We start from the raw sequence: 17288 nt of genomic DNA on the forward strand, positions 1-17288 counted from the left end.
TGGCTCTTGCCTGATTTTGTTTTCTTTAGGTGAACACTTGTCTTATTGGTACCCTAGTCTACCTCTATGACACCCAATTAATTATGTGATTGTTTTTACCTATAATCCCACCCCACCACCCTAGGTATATCTAGGGAACCATTTGGCACCACATGACATACTGATAAATACTTCATTATTTTAGTCTGAGAAATGAGAAACTGGAATGAAAAAAAAAAGTGTTTCTCCAAACAGGAGGAGCAGAATACCCTGCAAAATCAAGGAACAAGGGCCAACAGTGGGAGATGGTGAGTGAACAGAGTGGCAAACTGGCACTCCTCCACTCCTCAGCCCACAGCTAAAAGAACAGACTCCTGGATTCAGCACAATTGTTTCCTTGGAAAGCAGTTCAGCTGCTGTGGAAAAATAAAGAAACTGGAAAAATAAGTCACTTCTGAGTCTTGATACCTAGCAGACATGCTGTCTCAGACCAGCCTCGGGTGAGGAAATTCCTGCGTCAGTGCCCATAATCTCCTGGTTTCAGGAGGAAAGCCTGCTCAGGAAGCTGTGAACCCCTGACAATTGACAGCTCACTTCACCTTAGAGCCTGTTTTATCTTATAAAAAAAGGAGTTAAACCGAAGGTCAAATGAGATCATGGATTATGAAGGTCTTTATCAATGCACAGTGTAGACTTCCCAGGTGAGCAGAAGGATGGCGGGATAGTAAGTTATCTGTGGGTAACTTTTAAAGCTTTTGCTTTTAGCCTACAGCAGTGTGGGCTGCAGATAAATGGAAGGGATGTCATTACTGCAGGAGATATGATTCCTCACCTTTTCTTGGCTAGGGCTATAAAAGCTGCCAGAGTCAGCCAACAGGTTCCATCATATATCTAGGCATCCTTTTGGTTTATCCTAGTCTCCAAGGGAATTTGATCTACTTGATTTGTAAGGTTGCTGCCTCATATCCTAACTTCTTGGTGAGGAAATAGTGATATGATATATGTGTGTCTGTAATGCTGATTTTAGCAATCATTTTAAGGCCCCAGACTCCATAAGGCTATAGGTCCATCTCGCAGGGGTCCTCAAACTTATTAAACAGGGGACCAGTTCACTGTCCCTCACACCATTGGAGGGTCTGACTATAGTAAAAACAAAACTTATTATGAACTAATTCTTATGCATACTGCATATATCTTACTTTGCAATGAAGAAACAAAACAGATACAAATACAATATGTGGCCTGCGGGCCATAGTTTGAGGACCACTGATAGAGTCCATAGGCTTCTCAGTTCTCCTTGCTATGGGATGAGACTGGGTCATTTAGTAAATAGGAATAGGGCTGGCAAAGGCGTGTCATGTAAGATGGCATGTGTATCTCTTTCAGGATAAGTTCCAGCAGGAAATCACTCATGTTACATACAGTTTCTGTTTGAAACACCAGTATAGAAAGGGTTGTGTGGGGTTGTGTGTACCTGCCTGTTTGTGAGATATTATCTACACTAGCTTCCCCAGATTTTTAATGTAACAACAAATGTAACAACATAATTTACATGCATTGATAATTACTTTTGGTTTCTGGTGATGCAAATGGGCTACTCTTATTTGGGGGTCAGTAGTCAATCTCTAGGAGATTAGAATACCAAGTGATGTTGGGCATTGAACCCGAAGTTCCCTAATGCAAAGCATCTACTACAGACCTTTTATCCATCACTCTGACCTGTATACATAATTTTTTATAAGTGCTTTCCCTCTGGCATCTTCAGGAGTTTTGTGTCATTGCTTTCTTTATCTCGATAGAAAAAACGGGGATGCAGGACAGAGCATTCAGGTGATTTCACAGCATTGGATAGCACAGGAAAAAATATTTAAACCCATATATGTCCCATTTGGAATCACTTTTCATGCTCCCTTAGATATTAAACTTTTCTTCAAATTTCGTAAAAAGATTTTCATTTCTCCTTCTGGTGATACTCAGAGTTCAGCAAGATCTTGAGTCACATGGATGTCATGAAAGCAGTATTTGTGGAAACTAGGGTTTCTACAGAAATAAAATACTGTGAATTTAGAGAATCCAGTTCTCTTCCTTTAAGGAATTCCAAGTTATTGGAAATTTTTGAGAGGGCTCTATTGTCCTCCAAGAGTTCTGCACTTTAGGGTCAGATCAGTGGCACAGTGGTGGCACAGTAGTTGGGCGTTTGCCTTGCACATGGCTGATATAGGCTGGACAGTGGTTCAATCCCCCCAAGTCCCATATGGTCCCCCAAGCCAAAAGTGATTTCTGAGTGCAGAGCAAGGAATAACCCCTGAGAATCACCAGGTGTGGCCCCCCAAAAAACAAAAACAAAGAAACAAAAAAGAGTTCTGCACTTTAAACCTGACTGATTCCAGCATTATTTTCTAAGCAATAAGCAGAACAATATCTACCCATTCCCTCTGTTAGGCATTCTGCTCTATTTGCAAAGAGTCCTTGAATGAATGACTCATCATTTTCCAACCTCACCCTCAGAACCGCTTCCACATTAGCAAAGCATTTCACTCCACATCTTTCACTGCCTCTCGCTCTGAAGAAGGTGCTAATGAGTAAGAGAACACATGCTATGTGGGGAACTGTAGGTAGACAGCCAGACAATAAATACCTTCTAACACAAGGAACCAGCCTGATGTGAGCCAGCTCAGTGAGATCTTATGAGCTAATCATTACTGAAAAGACTGGGCATGTGCCACCTGGGAAATGGATTCATGTGGTATACAACAAGAGCCACATGTCAAGGTTTTATTCCAGAGCACTAGGGTGAGACACGAAATTATTACCTGACAGAAAGAACAACTATTGCACAACCTGGGTTCACGCTGCTGGCCACTCTATGGCCCAGGTGGCAAAGGAGAGCCAATGTTATTTTCAAATGAAAAGGAGGTGATGCTACTGTAGCTAACCACACAGAGCATACACTTACTTTTCCCCAGACTTGGCCCTAGTTTTCTCTTGCCTTCATTCACCTTTTGAGATCTAAAGACCAACTTGGCTTAATTAGAGACCCACCTAGGCTGATTATCATTGGATAGGTACTATTGTTAACTAAGTTAACTATGTTAACTATGTTAGCCCTCCCTTCCCTGTCAGATAAATTGAATCTGGTCAATAAAAATACTATGGGGAAGACAGTTGGCTTCTGTCCTCCAGGCTGGAAGACCATTGAGCCCCTGCTTTTCTCCATTATTTACTTGTTTTTTTTGTTCGTTTGTTTGTTTTTGGCCACACCCTGTGAAGCTCAGGGATTATTCCTGGCTATGTGCTCAGAAATTGCTCCTGGGAAACCATATGGGACTACCGGGAAGGCAAATGTTCTACTGCTGTGCTATCACTCTGGCCCCTTGTTTGGTTTTTTTAATCCTTGCAGAACTCCTGCTTCAGAACCATTGACCCAGGGTTTGATTACTGCAAGTTAAGGCTCTATACCATTGGCCACTCTATGGCCCATGTTGCAAAAGAAACCCAATGCTCTTTTCAACTAAAAAGAAATTGATACTATTTGGGTGGGGCCACACCTAGCTAAGCCTTAGAACCCACTTTTGGTTTTGTGCCTTCAGGTCACTCATGGCACCTGGGTGACTGACCATATGCAGTGCTGGGAAATAGTGTATGCCACATGCAAAGCAAGCACCTTTGCCCTGTACAATCTCTTTAGTCCTATGTTAAAAATTATTTTTCAACAACAACAAAACATGCATATAAACAAATATAAAACTTGACTTCATTTCTGGAGCATGTGTTTGACCATCCAAGCTGACTGTTTCCCCAGCCAAGCATGACATCTGTTTAGAAAAAGCTAGTGCCATGGGAATGGATTTTTGTCTTTGTTCTCACTGATCTTGAATCTATTAAGCAAATACTTCTTTCAACAAAGATATTAGCCAAAGAGAAAACTTGCCATCTTAACCATATTTTGGAAAGAGAGACAGGGTTTCCTAGCCCCACTCAGAAAAGGATTCAATCCCCAGAATCCCATGTGGTCCCCTGAGCACCACCAGAAAGTACTTCCAGAGTTCAGTCAGGTGTAACTCCTGAACATTGCTCAATGTGTCTCCCGGGAACAAACCAAAGAAGCCCACATCATAAATATTCAGTTATGTTCAAGGATGATTGTCATGTGGCCATAAAAACAGAGTTTGCACTCCCAGTTCTGAACTTCTACTTGTTCCTGAATCCAACCATGGTAACAGGGAACTCTCAGCATCTCCATCATTCAAATCCCCATTCACCAACTCTGCTATGTCCACATCTCTTCAAATTTAAGCCCCAGCTACATAATACCCAGCAAGCATTGGAAAAATGTGAGAGGGAAAGAAGGTAGATTCAGAATCTAGCAGCAAGTTGATTTGACAAATGTCCACACTCAGAACATAACAAGTCCTGATATATCAAGTGAGCCCTTTCATATAAAGGATGACTACAAATATGAAAAGAGATCAAAATTCACTATGAGCAGTTTAGCCACTTAAAAAGAAAATGCCATTTGTCCTACATCAAACAGGAATAGAACTCAGAAATGTAGGTTTGAAATGAAGCCCTGGAACTTCCTCCTCACACTGTCTATGAGGCCCATTCTCCAAATCATAAGCATAAACTCTGTTTCCTTGGAAACCTGCCTATCTTGTCTTCACCAACCTCCTTGCTCTATTGTAGACTGCAATGAACTTTGAAATTCCAGTTAGTGCATGCTGGAGATTTCTTGCTGGGATCTGCTCCTGCCTCTCACAGGTTGACTCATAACTTGGGATCCCACATATTCTGGACAGCAATAGTAAACAGAAATGCTTCTTTTTGGCTACTGGGGAGTGTTTTTCCCTCATAAGCACATAATTTTTACCAGTCCAGAGCAAAGGTGACTAGGAAACCAGTCTTAGACATTCTTAGAGTACTTTCTAGTTCTACTACCGCTTTCCCAATCATACTCACACAGACACACAAACCCAAATGTTCCTTTGCCTCACCTCCCTGCACTGGGTTAGTATGTCCTTAGGCTGAGTCTATGCAAGATGCTACAAGGGCCCCCTGAACCTGGAATGAAGAGAACTGGACTGAGGCTGATGCAAAATCAAATCACTGTCTTCAGTCTGTGTTTGATTAGCTTGTACATGGTCCTCACCAGATGCAAAATCTCAATGCATGGCTAACTATTTAAGCTTCTCCTGCTGTTAAGTATTTACTCTGGTAATTGTGATTTTACATGAAAGAGGGAATGGCTTTTCAAATGAAATATGAACTTAAAGAATGCTACTTAACACAAGGATGCAAAGCTAAAGTTTCTGATATGAGGAAGGGAGGGAAGAGTCCCTTTGAGAAAGCTTAGAGTGAAACATGAAGGCTATCCATACCAAGGAAAAAAGAAATTTTTCTTAGAGTCATAAGCATGAAACCTATTTTCTAACCATATTTAAATGATTTTAAGGTTAGTGGTGGCTGTACTTAGGACTTAAGGATCCTAGATCTGTGCTCAATGATCAGTGTTTCTTTCTAGCTTTGTTCTCAAGAATCACACATGAGGACCATTATGTGGTGCCATAATAAACCCATGCAGGCCACATGTACTGCCAGTGCCTTAGCTGCTATCCTATCTCTGTGGTTCCTACTGAACATACCTAAAAGAGAAAACATTCTCTTCAAATAATTACAAAGCACAAACAACCCTGAGCGTTCATCGGGTAAGTAAGAAAGGATTTTTGGAACACAAAAATCGCCTGGATACATGATGTCTGACTAAGTGTCATCAGCATCTCTCCTCTTGAAATGTGGACTTTTATACTTTTATATTGAAATGTGCACTGTGGCTCTCTTCACCTTTGAAGAAGCTGTGCTCTTTCTTAAGCATACAACTCTCTCTTTTTTCTCTCTCTTTTTTGTAATCTCTCCGTCCCCTTCCTCAAAACCTCCAAACAGGCTTGTTTTAATTTAAAAAAAAAAAGAAAATCTTCTTTCTCTGCAATGAATGATAAAGACCTTAATACCATAGTGAGATTTTTCTCTCCCAGCATAGCCATCTTGAAACAAAGAAAATCATGACAAAGAGGAAAATTTCACATGATAGCAGAGTAGTGACAATTCTTTCACTTATAACTGGCTAAAGAATTTGAAATCATTTCCTTAGTGAGCTTGGAGAAATGAAAATTTATATTGGCAATGGCAGTACATCATGTATACAGCTAAATGGATAAGCTTTAAAGTAAATTATTTGCTCATATTCTATTGTGTGGCATTGGTTACCTTCAAAAGAGCTCCCTTGTTACTTTCTCAATATCTGAAACAACAAAACTTTGCATTTTGAGGGAAAGACCTGGTTTCAATGGGAACTTTCTTGACATTTACAGTTAGGCTTATAGTGTGTACAATTGACAAAACTATATTGCCAGTTTCTTTGATCAAACTATCTTGGCTCATTGCTCTAAAATGGTACATTCATGGTAAACTAGTTCTTGTTTTTCTATGATATCTTTACAGATATCTTTACAAATAACCATTACAAACTTGTAACAGTCCTATACAATGTGGAAATAAACTTACCCTTAAACTATAAATATGTATATCTAAATATATAATTACCTTAAAAAGAAGGCCTTTACTTTTTTCTGCCAAAGAGGAGATTCATCTATTAAAATGCACTGGACTTAGTGAGCTTCCATTGATCAGGACTTTGTTTTTCACAAACCTTAAGTTCTAGCATGAAATTTTCCCATACATCAATGGACATGGAAACTGTTATGCTGAGTGAAATATTTCAGAGGGAAAGAGATAGACACAGAATAGTCTCACTCATCTATGGGTTTTAAGAAAAGTAAAAGACTTTATTGTAATAATGCCCAGAGACAATAGAGATGAGGGCCAAAAGGACTGGCTCACTATATGAAGCTTACCACAAACAGTGGTGAATGCATTTAAAGAAATAGCTACACGAACAACTGTCATGACAATGTTAATGAGTGAGATAAGTATAATGCCTATCTCAAATACAGGCAGGGAGTGGCGAGGAGGGAGGTGGGGGTATTGGTGGTGCGAATGTTGCACTGGTGAATGGGTGTGTTCTTTTTATGACTAAAACCCAACTACAACCATGTTTTTAAACATGGTGCTTAAATAAAGATATTATTAAAAAGTTCTAGTATCAACTATTTTTTGTCTTTAACTCTCTTCTCTATGACTTTAGAATGGTATTGCTTTGTCTAAACATAGAAGTAACATCTTTGGGTAGAAGAAATCACATCTAGGAAAAGATTTTTAGTTGAGAAAGTTTCCACATCAATGCGATACCAAAGCTACAGAAAACCAAGAAAAGACCTATGATTTCGTGTGAGAAGGCATTTAATGTACCTTTGGATACTGACAGGTGACCTACAATGTAAAAGGCCTAAGAATGAAAGAATTTCTACAGAACTCATTGATTGTGGAATTAAGTAATATGTTCTCTTTTATCCATTAAGTTGGCAAGAACTCTCAAATCAAGTCAGGATCATTTTATATTTGAAACATGTACCACATAAGATTAGTAGGCAACTTTCAAGTCTTTTCCATACACTATACTCAAGGTTATACTTTCACTCACATATTATAAAATCATTAGACAAATATGGGTGGAGCATGAGTTGAAAATCTGAAACTGAGATACAAAGGAAACACTGTCATTGTCCTCAGGCCAGAGGGTTGGACAAGAGAGTGATAGCAGTCCAGAAGGCCACTCAGAAATTAGGTAAATGTGATTTAAAAGGCACTTAGATGGAGTTATCCAGGAGCTGAGAGAATTCAAAGGAAGCATATTTCAGCTTGAAAATGATGATATGACTGGGTCTAGAAAGACTTACTATCAAGTTAGTGTTAATGCCTGAATTCAATTTTAAAGTAAAACAGTGAACCAGATGTTTAAGAGTAAGAACAGAAAAAAATATCTGAAGATGTTAGATTCTGTGTTCAACTCATGCCAGGGATTTAAGACTTTGAAACCTGGGGATTGCTCCAGAAATAGAAAGCCATGAGAGGGGTAGTAAATGTGTTTAGTTCTTAAGACTTACAAGGATAGAATCCCAAAGAGTCAGATTTAGGGAGTATTTGATAGCTATGGAAAAAAACATAAGAGAAAAATAAAAAACAATTTCTGTGCAGCCTAGAAGAATTGATTATTTGGGTAGGGGACAGGGAATAAAGGAAGGGGATATAGGGTACTGTATAGCATATCTACAATGTTGACCTGGTAAGAAGCATAAATAATACTTATTCTTTCCATTCTTGGGAGGTAGGGATATTTAATCCTATTTGACAAATGATATAAGGACCAGATAACTTAAGTTCTCCAAGTTCTGACATCAAGTAAGATGGTATAACCTAAATTTGACCCTGACTTTAAGAAATAAGCCCAGAGGCATGTGTCAAGGTTTCTTCAAATCTCTAACAAAATAGTTCAAGAAAAGTGGCTCATGATATAACAGAGATGGTGCCTTTGCAAAGAAGGAAATTAATTTCATTTTGATTTCCCTTGATCTGTAGTGTATATACCAAATCACAGCCCTCCTTGCAAAATTAGGGGCATTAGTTATCTCCCCATTCAGTCAGAGTAGCATTATACTTGCATGCAGACATTCCTAGCTAAGCTGAGGAATATCAAGATTTTACAAAATCATTCATCAAGAGGTGAGACCTAACCCTGATTAGCGTTTCAATAAGACGCCTGGGACTAAATAGAGAATAAGCACACGAGCACAGCAGCAATTAGGCATCCTCAAGACAGACACGCTTTCTCTTAGACCAATGGAGTTTGCGCAAACGAGACATAATTCTTCTCTCTCTCTCTTTTTTAACCCTGCTGTGAAATGAACTGCCTTAAATAACTGACGAGGTGACAGCAAGCCTGTTAAAGTAAACGCTTGCCCATTAAGGGAGGCTTAATTAAACAGAGCACAGGCTAATTGTTCTAACATCCACTAAATGGCATATTGGTTAAAATCACCATCCTGGCAGGGTTTGGTCTGGGAGGACAGAGGTGACAACCCAGTAGTACACTAGGGAGGAAAAAATGCATATAGACTTTAAGAAATCGCCTGCCACTTTGCAAAGCAATGGATGGATTAACGCTATGCATATGAAAATAGTTAATCAAATATTAATATCTGTCTCCAGTTTGTCTTTTTTGAATTACTCAGAATGAAGAAGCTTACATGAGCTTGTTCCCTTAGGTGAGCTATTGGAATTGCTGAGAAAAGGGTTGGCTACAGGACTTGAAGGTCTAGTGATTGATATTTTCCATGAATTTACCACTCCTGCTCTGTGATGATGGGGATCATGTGCTTTGCTCATCACCTCATCTGTCTCTAGTATGCTATATGATATTGAACACAGTGGAGTCTTTCAGTACATTCTCACTAAGGGAGTATGTGAGAAAAAAGCCTGTACTGGGCCATTTGTATCTAAAGTAGTCATTGTGGAAATTAGCTTACTTGGTAGTAAGTATTGGATTATGCCTCCCCAAAAGCTCCTGAAGTCTTAATGACTTTCACTTAACTGTGATGGTGACTTTAATTTGAGATTAAGGTCTCCAGACATTGTTCAAGTTACAATTAAAGTCATCAGAATTTAATCCAATATTCCTGGTGTCTTCCTATCAAAGGGGGATCTGGATGTGATATACTCTATCCATAAACACAGGGATGCTGAAACTACCAGAAAGAGAAAAAAACAAACAAAGAAAACAAGCAACAAAAAAAGGAAAAAGGAAAAAAATAAAAAAGGAAAACCAAAGATATTCCACAGCTTACCTGCTTAAGAATCCAGAGCTGCGGACACCCTGATTTTAGACTTCTGTTTTCTAACTGTGAGACAATAATGTTCCCTGGCTTAAACCACCCAGTCATATTTTGTTACTGTGACAGCCTCTGGACAGTAGCATAGCTTGGAAAGGATAGAGCATAGTCTGAACTGGACTGGAGAAGAGCCTATGATGATGTGTCAGCTCTGGCCCAGGCCACTGACCCCCTGCTGGCTGGTATGTCCTTCTGTAGCCAAGAGCTGGATCCAGAGCAACTATCACTTCCAACCGCAAAGCCTTATGGGGTAAGAGTAGAGCATGTTTCTCTTTGGGTGGTGACTGAAGGCTAAATGAGATTATTTTCAGGACATGTAGTAGGCATTCAGTAAGCACACTCTATTATTATATTCAACAGTAAAGCCAGGGACCATAGAATGTAATAGTATTGAGGCCAGTTTTACATATTTCTATGTCAAGCAACAAGGATACTCATCACTATACCTGAATGCTTCAAATGACTGAAAAGAGAATCCTCAGAGATGAGATGGGTCTGCCACCATTCAAAGCCTGGAAGTTGGATTGTTCACAGGATATTTTTATTATTATTATTATTATTATTATTATTATCATCATCATCATATTATTATTATTATTATTTTGAGGTTGTTATTGACTTCAAAGACAGTTTTTATTTGTATTTTTTTTAATTTTTATTTAGGTATTAATGTCCATAGTTATTTCCCTTCTTTACCACCATAGTTCACTCAGCATTTATAAGTAATGGCCCCTATGACGTTTTGTACTCTTTCTCTCCAGTTTCTGAACACCCAGAGTTATGGACACAAGGTCATGGATTCTGCAAAGATCTGGACATGCTGGAGTTGACTTTGGAGTCAGCAAGGAGAGAAACAAGACAGCATATGTGCTACAGAGCTGGGGATGGCAATGAGCTCAGAGAGCCAGCTAATGGTCAGGGCTGCCAGCCTGATGGGTATGTTCAGAAAGGATGAAGCTTCAGGAAGAAACATGCCCATCAGCGGAACACACAGGGCAAGGGGAAGGTTTTCAAGCCTCTTGACTGGATAAGCAAACAGGACTTTCTTTCAGTATCTTGCTTGCTCCTTTCAACAACTCAGCAAGACAAGAATGACTATTTTTATATTACAAATGAGGTAAGGGAGGTCAAGAAGCCCTTTGGATGCTCAGGGCAAAGTTACAAAACACCTGAATAGCTGCTATTCCAACCCTGTGGAACCACAGAGCTGTCCTGATGATACCTCCAGATTTCCTAAATGACATCATTTACTATATTTTTTGCCACCTGCCTCTCCACCTCCAAAGTTGCTCTCAGTGGGCTGTTACTAAGATTCAAATTGCACTAAATTATTCAACCGTTCTGGTAGTTTGAAGCCATATACCTCAAAGATAACAAATGCTCTTTGAATCCTGGTCTTCTCCGGTTTTTTTTAATATTCTTAATTTTTCTGCATTGTTTATGAAATGTCCAGAGTGGAGCAATCACAGTAATTTATACTTTACTGCACTTTGTAATTTACAAAAGTCTTTTGCAAACATTAGCTCATTTTACACATCAGTCAACAAAGTCCAGGCCATGATGAGCCTCATTTTATTAATGGAGAGTAGAGGAATAAGTCATGCTCTTTTGTGTTCACAAATTCCAGTGGGAATGAAGGCTGCCATACAAGTAGGACACAAAAAGAACCTCGGGAGATAATTTGCCTGAAATAAATGCCCTTTAAACAGGGCAGTGGCGGGCTCCTAAATCAGTCCCCATCTGCCCTCACTTAAGAGGACAGAACAGATTATTTATTGACAGTTGATGGGGACCAGGAATAAGCATCAGGTTTGAGCTCAGCCCTACTGGATTCCAGGCAGGCATAATCTATGAGCCAGCAATAGCCCTGAAGGCCCTTGGAGTACTACTGAGGTGGCCCTGATGATCAAATTAGCATCTCATTCTCAGGCCCTAGCCCTATCCACCAGCCTGGTTGGCTGAATATCACCAGAAGTGGACCGCAGGCTCTCTAACTACTGATAGGGAGCCCATCCCCTAAAATAAAATTAACAGCTGCTTTTATATGGTAAGGGTGACTTACAATCTTGGGGTGCTTATCTGAGGCTGATGCTGACAGGTTTTGTTTGGTTCAAAAGTGACAGGAAGTCCATTGGGGTTTTATCACCCCCTCTCAACTCCACATTAGAGTTGAAGAAATGGAAATTCTAAGAGGTTAAATAACTGCCTTGTCTTAAAGGTTTGACTTACTGTCAGTCCTTCAATCAAAAGTCCTAGGGACTGTCATTATCCAGGGAACTGTCCAATTCCTTTCAGTTCTTGAGCTGAAAATACACCACAGCAGTTTTATACTGTAACCTTTGTCTTCTGCCTGCCCCAGCTTCTAGACATATTTGGCTTATTGGCCCCTTTTTTTGGGAAAAAAAAAAAACACCATAGTAAGAACCCTTCTAACTTCTTGAAGCAAAGGAAACTAGAGGGGAGCCCGATTGCATGGAAAGCCAGCACTACCTCTGCCTCTATGAGAATTAGAGTGAGTTTAAAAAAGTCCCACGCACAACTCTCATTATTGTTGCTGTGAAGGATAAATGTAAGCTTGAGTGTACTTGCTTTTCCTTTCTTGGAGCACTGAGATTCCAGATCTGAGAAGGGCAAGCCAAGCCCCTTTATGCTCCCCAGAGCTGTGCATACTTGGTCTGGTACCCAATAAAAGGAAAATCCTGATTTTGTGCCAAAAATCAAACCCTGTTTCCAAATATTCTGATTTACACTCAGAGGCACTGCAGACCCACGGCAGTACTGGAGCCATGTTCAGGGCCAGGGTCTCCATTCAGTCTGCACTGAACTTGTCTGTTTAACTTTGACCAGCTTTTGACAATCCCACTGGAGAGTGCTCCTGCCATTTATAAACTGATTCAGAACACAGACTCCCACCTCCTATTCCCCAATGAGAACCAGAGATCTCCCAGGTAAAGGCAGAGTCACAGGTGATCGGTGTCAAGCTCCCATTGGAAGGTGAATAGGATTTAGAGGGAGGTGTAAATCTCAATCATGTATGAACAATGGCCGTCACCAACACTATCCATGCAACAGTTCAGGGGTAAAAAAAAAAAAGAGTTGGATAGGAATACTGGCTAGAAATAAAGCAGGAGAGACACACTTTTTGCAAGAAGCTTGCAAGAAAAATTCCATGCTGTGGCTTGCTTATTGAGAGGCAGAGAAATGAGCCATTGGAAGGGCTGAGTTGGGGTCTTTCATGTGAATCAGACCTGAGAGCACAGGCACAAGGAAGAGCCCTCTGTTAGAACTGCTCAGTTCCACTGTGGATTGGAAGTCTTAATTCAATTTCCTTTTTCTCCTGCTCACCACTTGTAAAGCATCAGACAAATGATTAATCTTTCCCAGGCTCTGTTTGCTCATTTGAAAGGGGGAGGGGGGGAAACCTCGGCTGAATTCAGCAATGTGCAGAGCACTTGTATCTCTCGCTCACACAGTAGGCTTCTTCCCTTTAGACCATTTTTCTCTTCAATTTTCCTTTTGTAAAATAAGTTTAGGGCTGGATAAATAAAACAGCAGGTAAGACATTGCATGCCCAACCAGGTTCAGTCTCTGATATTCCATATGACCTACTGTAAGTATTTTCAAGAATGATTCCTGAGTGCAGAGCGAGGAGTAACCTATGCACATCACCGGTGTGACCCTCTAAAAATTAAGACTCACACTGACAAAGTTGAGCACAATTGTCAATTGTACCCGTTTAAATGAATTAGCTCTTGTGACAAGAGCTGAAGTGATCAGTTTTGCAAATACTCTGGGGACACCAAAACCACACTCAGAGATAGTATTTGGGGGTGTGACCAATGCTGGGATGGACTCTAGCCATGTCCTTTGGCACCTGGGCACCTTAAACTTTATTAAAGTTGGAGGCCATGTCTGGAGTACAGGCCGGTGTGGGGTGGGGAGGAAGGACACTTTGGATATTGGTCGTGGGAATGTTGCACTTGTGAAGGATTATATATTAAAGAAATAAAAAAAAAAAAAAAGAAAAGAAAAGAAAAGATAAGGCCTCCCAATTCTTACTATAGGCTGTGTTCTTTACACTGACTGTATAGAAAGAGGAGATACAGTAAATGCATCCCATATACACCTCAACCCAGGCCCATTGCCTGCTCTGTATTGTGAATTGGGGGACAAAAATATATCAACATAAAAAGAATTTGGTCCATGCCTTAAGATTAGAAACCTGATCTCACAGCCTCTTTTTTCTGTTGACCCACTCTTAAAACTGAAGGATCAATGTCAGTCTCCTGATTTTGGCACACCCATAGCCAAGCATGAGCAACAGCTGCTTACAAAAAGAACCCCTTTTGAGCTTGGCTAGCTAGTGAGAGATGAGGATTGTTATTACTGTGATTTCTGTTATTTTGTCATGGGCACTTTCCTACCTAACATGCCATATTATCAACTTGCCTATTTCATTATTCACCTAGATCAACTATTATAGTGCCTAGGTTTTCTTTTTTTATTTATATTCTTTTTTCAATTTTAGGGCCACATATAGCAATACCTAAGTTTACTCCTGGCTCTGTTGCTCAAGGATCAATTCTGGAACAGTTTGGGGAACCATATAGAATACTAAGGACATCTAGTTAGATGCTTGCAATGCAAGTGGCCTTATGCACTAGACTATCTTTTCAACCCAGTGCCTAGATTTTCAATGTAAGTGCCCTCGCATCAAACCCTATCCCATCCATCTCTTTACAAACAAGGAAACTGAGACTGGGGAGTGCAATACTTAGACAAAGTCTTTGCAGTTATGGAAGTGACTGCAAAACAGGGACACTATTCTTGTCTGTGTGCAGAGCTGAGATATTACAGCTGTGCTGATTGCAATTCTCGCCCTGACAGGTAAGCAAGAGCCACTGGCAGTACAGTAGGTTATTTTGTTATAAGTTGATGAAAACAAGCAACCCCAACTGATGTTGAACAAAATGACATTATGTGAGAACTTGTTTTAGCTATATGTAAGGCTGCTCAAAGTGGCAGTTTCTGAGAACTCATCTATAATATTAGGTGGGGACATACTATAATTCTAAGAAATAGAATGGAGATTTATTGAAACAGATTTATTGAAACAGATTTTTGTGCTAGGGAGTGTGCTAGATAATTAACATGCATTATTTTATTTGATTCTTGCAATGGTTCTGAATAAGAATAATGTATCCATGGGGCCGGGAAGGTGGCGCTAGAGGTAAGGTGTCTGCCTTACAAGCGCTAGCCAAGGAACGGACCGCGGTTCGATCCCCCGGCGTCCCATATGGTCCCCCCAAGCCAGGGACAATTTCTGAGCGCATAGCCAGGAGTAACCCCTGAGCGTCAAACAGGTGTGGCCCAAAAACAAAAAAACAAAAACAAACAAACAAAAAAAAAGAATAATGTATCCCTTATTGTCCCCAAAGATGTCCACACCCAAATTCTCAGAACCTGTGATGAAATAGTTTGTATAAAGAAAGGAAGGAAGGAAGGAAGGAAGGAAGGAAGGAAGGAAGGAAGGAAGGAAGGAAGGAAGGAAGGAAGGAAGAAAGAAAGAAAGAAAGAAAGAAAGAAAGAAAGAAAGAAAGAAGAAAGAAAGAAAGAAGAAAGAAAAGAAAGAAAGAAAGAAAGAAAGAAGAAAGAAAGAGAAGAAAGAAAGAAAGAAAGAAAGAAAGAAAGAAAGAAAGAAGAAAGAAAGAAAGAAAAGAAAGAAAGAAAAAAGAAAGAAAGAAAGAAAGAAAGAAAGAAAGAAAGAAAGAAAAGAAAGAAAAAAGAAGAGAGAGAGAGAGAAAGAAAGAAGAGAGAGAAAGAAAGAAAGAAAGAAAGAAAGAAAGAAAGAAAGAAAGAAAGAAAGAAAGAAAGAAAGAAAGAAAGAAAGAAAGAAAGAAGAAAGAAAGAAAGAAAGAAAGAGGGAGGGAGGGAGAAGGAAGGAAGGAAGGAAGGAAGGAAGAGGAAGAAGAAAGAAAGAGAAGAAAGAAAGAAGAAAGAAAGAAAGAAAGAAAGAAAGAAAGAAAGAAAGAAAAGAAAGAAAGAAAGAAAGAAAGAAAGAAATAAAAAAAAAGAAATAAATAAAGAAAGAAAGAAAGAAAGAAAGAAAGAAAGAAAGAAAGAAAGAAAGAAAGAAAAAGAAAGAACCTTACATAGTCTTGGAACAAGCAAGGGGTATTGGACTATCAATTTGTGCTCACAGTCACCATCAGGGTTTGTATTGTGGACAACAGGTAGGCCAAAAGCAGGGAGAGAAAATCAGAGGATGATGTGATGAGCTTTAAAAACAAACAAAAGAGCCACAATCATGCAAGAACTCCATTGGATATAAAAAAAAAAAAGACCAAAAAAAAAATGAAGTATCCTCCTAGGGGATCTGAGCAATAATATAGTGCATAATGTTCTTACCTTGCATTTAGGCAACCCAGGTTCAATTCTGGGCACCCCACAGGTTTCCCTGAGCCAATCAGGAATAAGCCCTGAGCACCTCTGAGTGTGGTTCTAAGATAAAAACAAACACACAAAGAAATAGATTCTCTTCTAGGATGTCCAGAAGGAACATAGCTCTATCAGTAATTTGATTTTAGCCCATTAAATCCAATTTAGGCTTTTTATTTCCAAAGCTGTAAGAGAGTAAAGTTGTTTTTGCTTTAAGCCACTAGGTTAGAGGTTGTCCCAGCAGGGAGCTCATTCACCCATTTGATAGATGAGAATGCTGAAGCTTCATGGCATGAAAGCACTTCCCTGAAGTCACAAAACAGTGAAAATGAGGCACAGAGAGTTTCCAGCCTTCCTGCTCCTGTGCTCCATGAACCAGTTCACTGGGCAAAGGGGAAAACAAGCACAATGTTGTCCCAATTTCAAAGAGGACAATCCCAACTCAACTATGCGAGTCAAAGAAAATACAAAAACAAAAAAAAAATTTATCCAAAATATGAGCAAGACACAGTGAATGATTCCTTCAAAGTCCCATGGTTTGAGACTGAAAGAAAATTATAAGAGGTATCAGTCAGTTCATCCCAGTCCCCACTCTTGAACCATATAGACACACACACACACACACACACACACACACACACACACACACACACACACACAGCATGTCTTCTCTGTTCTGAGGGGCATCTGAATTCAACAAAGAGCCTCCTGAGCACAGAGCCTACGTATGTGATACTTGCAAAACCTAGGGGATGAGACGATGTCGGAAGATTGCTGACACCTTCACAAGCTAGTAATCAAACCAGCATAGGAGAAACCCTACGAACACCAGCCTTAATGCATATGCTATTAAATTCTTCCCAAAACTGAAATATCCTTCCTTCAGCTTGCATTGGGGAACATATAGATATTTAGAAGTGTGGATTCCAGCACTTTGAGTCCCTTTCCATATGACAGCCATTGATTTCAATCCCTCTGTCAACTGCCCTGATGGAAGAGACCATTGATTATTGGGTGTTTGAAATAATC

General features: G+C 39.8%; 1 protein-coding gene and 1 non-coding gene across 2 annotated transcripts in view; one reads left to right on the forward strand and one right to left on the reverse strand.

The window, feature by feature from the left end:
• Positions 1-17288, reverse strand: part of CDH11 (cadherin 11) — a 130028-nt gene that overhangs the window by 69842 nt on the left and 42898 nt on the right. The gene's annotated exons all lie outside the window — the stretch shown is intronic.
• On the forward strand, positions 13864-13996 carry LOC126028767 (small nucleolar RNA SNORA51). The gene has a single exon (XR_007502482.1). It is a non-coding gene; the product is annotated as a small nucleolar RNA SNORA51 (small nucleolar RNA).

This window comes from Suncus etruscus, chromosome 14, assembly GCF_024139225.1.
Source record: "Suncus etruscus isolate mSunEtr1 chromosome 14, mSunEtr1.pri.cur, whole genome shotgun sequence".
Lineage (NCBI taxonomy): Eukaryota > Metazoa > Chordata > Mammalia > Eulipotyphla > Soricidae > Suncus > Suncus etruscus.